This window comes from Peromyscus leucopus, chromosome 13, assembly GCF_004664715.2.
Source record: "Peromyscus leucopus breed LL Stock chromosome 13, UCI_PerLeu_2.1, whole genome shotgun sequence".
NCBI classification, from domain to species: domain Eukaryota; kingdom Metazoa; phylum Chordata; class Mammalia; order Rodentia; family Cricetidae; genus Peromyscus; species Peromyscus leucopus.
Genome location: NC_051074.1, coordinates 14,123,058 through 14,129,150, shown reverse-complemented (window position 1 = coordinate 14,129,150; position 6,093 = coordinate 14,123,058).

The following is a 6,093-nucleotide window of genomic DNA, read 5'->3' as shown; positions in this document are numbered from 1 at the left end:
GATTTCTGTTATGTGTGTTTGAGTCATATCAGGCTACATTGTTCTTTGTGCAAATTATCCCCAAATCTTAGCGGCTTAAAATAATAAAGCTTCTTTCTTGGCCACCCACGTGTCCTTCTTGGTCATCAGTGACTGCTTGAAGTTTCACCCTCACAAATGTAGAGTGATGAAGCTTAGTTCCGGAAATGGCACTATACATCATGCCAAAGGGAAGGTAACACGTTGAACTGCGCACTAGACCAAAGGGTGTTGACCAAGACATTGTGCACATCACCACAGTGGTTCAATGCCATGTACTGCTGTGGGCACAGAATTTCTTTTGTTTTGAAATTAATGATAAGTTTTACAGTGTGAATATGTAAAAATTCACTGAACCTTACCATCTACAAGGGTGTTTCAGGCATACTGTCTTTGCCTACTGTTCATATTCTCCTCACTTGATAATGGCACCAGGATGACCCCATGGAACAGACCCCTGTGAACAACCTTCTGAGGTTATTATCAGATTAACCACCCACAGACTCTGGTCAGACCAGTAAAGGGCTTTCCCTGATGAAAGGGTCTGTAAATATTTGAAGAGGTAGCTGCTTTTTCAGGTGTGTAGACACCAACATTAAGACTCTGAAAATCCTGACAAAGCAGAAAGACATTATTCAACCAAGGTTTCAGAATAATCACCAATTCCTGACCCTCAAGAAGCCTATACCTAAAATGTGCCTGGAGAAGAATTCCAAATAATTGTCTGAAAGAAGTTCAGATATTCTACAGGTGAGCATAGACAACTAAAAAGAAACCTGAAACCCATACATGGAAAAAGACTGTCTTGATTGTATTGTTTGAAACGGGAATATGCTCTCACTATGTGTGGTACTATCCCTAGTTGTCAGGGAGGCTAATCTGCACTGGGATAAAGGGAGGAGTACCCTGAGGGCAAACCCCAACCCAGTTAAACTTACAATTTGTGGAAAGAAAAGGCCTAAGGAATTGTCTGCTCCTAAGAGGCAACAACAACAGAGCAACTATTACACTCTTCTCCTTGCTGAAGATCTTTACATTTAATATAGTCAGGGCCCTTGCGTCTGGATATTGGTTTTCCTCTCCAGAAAGATGAGGAATTGCTTGAGAAGTAATGTCAGAACCTTACCATATCAAAAGTGAAAACTCAGTATGCAGATTTATGAACGATACCTATATTAAATGTAAAAATGCCTTTACCCTGACATAATCAAGTTCTCAAAAACCAAAGACGATTTTTAAATCACAAAAAAAAAAAAAAAAAGCAACTTAGCAAACTGTACTGCATCGATATGGTAAGCAGCATGGCACTGGTATAGCAAGAGGCCTATGGTATATAAACCAATGAAACAGTGACCTATAACTATACTCTGCCGGTTTTATGTCAACTTGATACAAGTCAGAGGCATTTTAGAGGAGGGAACCTCAACTGAGAAAAAGCTCCCATCAGACTGGCCTGTGAGGCTGTGGTGAATTCACACACACACACCCGCCACCCCCCAGTGAGCCAATGAGTTTTTATTGGGGTTACTTACAGGAGCAGAGATGACTCAAAACAGCTCCATCACCAAAGCCTACCCTAACATGGGTGACAGCGTAAAAACTTCAGAGGTCTCTACATGACCTCTAGGCAACTAGACAGGTTGAAGAATCTCTTCTTGGTAGCTAGGCTGATTAGTCTCCTCTCCTGGCAGTTGTTTAACTGTTTCTGTATCCTTGGGAAGGGATCCCCGTGAATGCTCTAAGTTTCATTCTTCTCATCCGTGTGAAGTTCATTCAGTTCCCAAGTCTCATAAGCCTCTCACTCTTTCCTTGTGGGAATGTTTTCAATTCAGAGTAAAACAATCCATGGGGGACAATTACCGGCAATCATGCTAATTAAGCCAATTAAGAGTATGAGACCTTTAATAATGGCCAGACCAAGAGTAAGATAATGCCTTCAAAATCTCTTTTGGTGCCAGAGCTCAGGGGCACAGTGTTTTTAAAGATAAACCCACAATTACATCAGTGTTGGTGGAGGAGGGTTGCATCAGCAAGGGAGTTAGAGTAGCCTTGCAACATCTGTCTTTTTGCAGAGCTCAGTGAAATTCTCCAGACATGTGCTGAATTTTCTTGATTGATATTTGATATAGGAGTGCATAGCTCACCATGGGTGGTGCCACCCCTGGGCTGGTTGTCTTGGGTGCTTTAGGAAAGGAGGCCTGCAAACAACAATCCTCCCTGACCCCGGCGTCAGCTCCTGCCTCTGGGTACCTACCCAGTTTGGGTTTATGTCCTGACTTCCTTTGGTGATGAACTGTGGTAGAGAAGGCAAATAAACACTTTCCTTCCCAAGTTGCTTATAGTCGTGGTGTTTCATCAGAGTAAAAGAAACTCTGAAACAAATATCTATGCATTTGTCGTTCAGTTTTAGAGTTTTATTTTTGTATTTATGCATGAGTTATGATGGGAAGAGAGAAAGAGGGGGGAGAGGGAGAGTATGTCGGAGGACAACTTTGTGAAGTTGTTTCTGTCCATCCACCTTATCTGAGTTCTGGATATTGAACTCACATCATCAGACTTGCATAACAAGTATTCCACCCACTGAGCCATCCCGCCTTCCCAGTTAAGTGATCGTTGATAGTTCCCAAGAATACAAAATGGCTGAGAGTAGTCTTCAGCAAATTATCTTGGGGAAAGTATCTACATATAAGACTACTATATAATAAAAAGTAATTTAAAGTCAGCGTAAATTAAAGACTTAAATGTAACACCAAAAACTACCAGAAGAAAACCAGGACACATCAACCAGGAACTGCTGGCCTGACCTGAGCCTGAATCAGCGGTGGACACAGATGGCCACCACCGCTCCTCCCCACCAGATTTGGGGTCTGCCGGAGTCTCAATCAATCAGGTACCATCATACCAAGTACTGCCCGACATCTCTAGGCCCGGGCACCAGAGAGAGGAAAGGTGCAGCTCCCTGCCACAGGCAGTACTCAACCAAGAGCCCCCTGTGACCTAATCAAGAGCCCTGGCTCTGGGCAGTTGGGTACCATTGTGTGATGAGAGAGTACAGGGTGGGGAGGTGGAAGAGAGGGAGAGTTGAGGTTAGTGAGGAAAGGGCAGACATGAATGACCACCCAAGTTCAGGGAGATGTCTGGCCTTGGCTATGACCAAGGGCCAAGTCTTGATCCAGGGCCCTGGAGCAGCTGAAGGGGCCTGTATTGGTGTCCGTGGCTCTTGGGGGCCGTGCAAGGGCCAGTGGTCTAGACCACCACTCGAGGCCATGTTGGTGTCTGAGGACTGTGCTGCCAGGGGTGGGAGCAGACCAATTTGGGTGGCCAGGGCTGTCAGCTGAGGCCATGGTTTCATCCAGACTAGGGGCTGCAGCTGAGACCTATATCTGGGTCCATGGCCCTGCCACAGCCAGGGTCTATGTTGATGTCTGTGGCTCCTGAGATCATTGAAGATCATGGTGATGCTGGGTGTCTGGTCTGCCACCTGGGGCTATGTTGGTGTCTGAGGACCATGCTTTTTGGGGGGCCATGCTGGTCTGGGTGTCCTGCGCTGCCACCTGGGACCATGATGACATCTAGGCCAAGGATGCTATCTAGGAGCATGTCTGGTTCCATGGTTCTACCACAGCCAAGGTCTGTATTGATGTCTGTGGCCCATGTTGCCACCAAAGGCCACATAGATGCCCAAGGTCTGGGCCACAATCTGTGGCCATAAGGGCATTTGAAAGCCATGCCACCACCAGGGACATCCTGATCAGAGTGTCCTGTGCTGTCACTTGGGACTATGGTATTATCCTGACCAGGGCTGCCACAAAGAGCCATGTCTGGGTCCATGGCCCTACAGCAGCCAGCATCTGACTTGATATCTGGGGTTCCTAATGGGGTCCTGATGTTCCCAAAGGCCATGTAGATGGCTGACCATGTTGGTGACCAATGACTGTGTCATGCCCAGGGCCATGCTGATCTGGGTGGCTGATACTGCCACCAGGAGCCATGGTGATGTCCAGACTCTGTTGTCAAGGTACAGGTGAGCCAACCCTGAGGGCATGAGTGTAGGAGAGCTGAACCTGTTCCCCCTCATATGCCCCCTACAGCAATCAGGAGAGAGGGCCCAGCACTTTGGGCAAAACAGTAGAGCCCTGGTCATATGAAGAAGAGGGACCTGGATCGGAGGGCCTGGGAGCAGGAGAACTGGCCCTGCTCCTCGCTGCAGGCTGCATTGGGTGAGCTAGCCGAGGAAGCACGGGAGAGCTTGCCTGGGTAGTGATGGTGAGGGAAACCTGGTGAGCTGAACAACCCAGCTGCAGCTTCACTTTTCAATTCAGCATTCCACCACCTAACTTTCACTGCCCAAAATAGAATACCCCCACCATAATTTTTCAGCATAACCAGGCATGCCCAAACTTCCTCTGGGGCCCTCTCCCCCCCTTATGCAAAGTCCCTGGTCCCTGTTCAGGCACCATCTGTGGGAGACTCACTCCCACTTTTACCCCAGGATACTCTTGAGGAGGAAGAAGTAAGAAATATTTAGATAGAAGAATAGACACAGGATTGCTGTGGGATGTTTTGTATGTCCTATGGGAGCCCATTCTCGGGTTCCTCATGGCTTTACCCAGCAGGTCCGCATAGGGGATGATTAGGACCACGGGCCTGAGTGCAGGTGTCTGAGATGGTCTGCACTTGGCTGTGCTGGGGGATGGTCTGTATGTCAAGTTGCTCTGATTGGTCAATAAATAAAACACTGATTGGCCCGTGGCTAGGCAGGAAGTATAGGCGGGACTAACAGAGAGGAGAAATAAAAGAAAAGAAAGGCAGAAGGAGTCACTGCCTGGAGCTGCCGCCAGGACAAGGAAGATGTAAAGTACCAGTAAGCCACGAGCCGCGTGGCAAGGTATAGATTTATAGAAATGGACTAATTTAAGCTATAAGAACAGTTAGCAAGAAGCCTGCCATGGCCATACAGTTTGTAAGCAATATAAGTCTCTGTGTTTACTTGGTTGGGTCTGAGTGGCTGTGGGACTGGCGGGTGACAAAGATTTGTCCTGACTATGGTCAAGGCAGGAAAACTCTAGCTACACAGGATAGCTCTGGAGGTCTTGTATCCTTATCCACCAGCCCCTTCTGTCTCTTCTAAAGGGCTTTTTAAAGGAATCCCAAGGGGCAGGACAAAAGACACAATTCTTCACAGTCCTGGAAAAAACAATACTCAACTTCATATGGAAAAACAAACAAACAAAAAACCCAGGAAAGCTAAAACAATCCTGCACAATAAAGCAACTTCTAGAGGCATTACCACCACTGACATCAAACTCTACTATAGAGCTATAGTAATAAAAACAGGTATTGGCATAGAAAATGACATGTGGACCAATGGAATTGAATTGAAACTCCTGACATTAATCTGCACACCTATGAACACTTGATTTTTGACAAAGAAGGCAAAACTGTACAAGGAAAAAAAAAAGAAAGCATCTTCAACAAATGATGCTGGCATAAATGAATGTCAACATATAGAAGATTGCAAATATATCCATATCTATCACCATGCACAAAACTCAAGCCCAAGTGGATCAAAGACCTCAACATAAATCTAGTTACATTGAACCTGATAGAAGAGAAAGTAGGAAGTAGCCTTGAATGCATTGGTACAGGAGACCACTTCCTAAATATATCACCAGCAGCACAGACTGGGGGCAACAATTAATAAATGGGACCTCCTGAAACTTCAAAGCTTCTTTTGTAAGGCAAAGGACATGGTAAATAAGATAAAACAACAGCCTACAGAATGGGAAAAGATTTTCATCAACCCCACTCCTGAGAGAGGGCTGATCTCCAAAATATATAAAGAATTCAAAAAACTAGACATCAAAATACCAAACATTTCAATTAAAAAATGGGATACAGTGCTAAACAGAGAGTTCTTGATGCAGGGGGAGGGGTTTGGACCTACTTCTAATGAATGTACCAGGCTCTGCTGACTCCCCATGCGAGGCCTTACCTTGTTAGAGGAGAGAATGGAGGATCGGCTGAGGGGGAAGGCTGGGGGCAGGAGGAAGGAAGAAAGGGGGATCTGTGGTT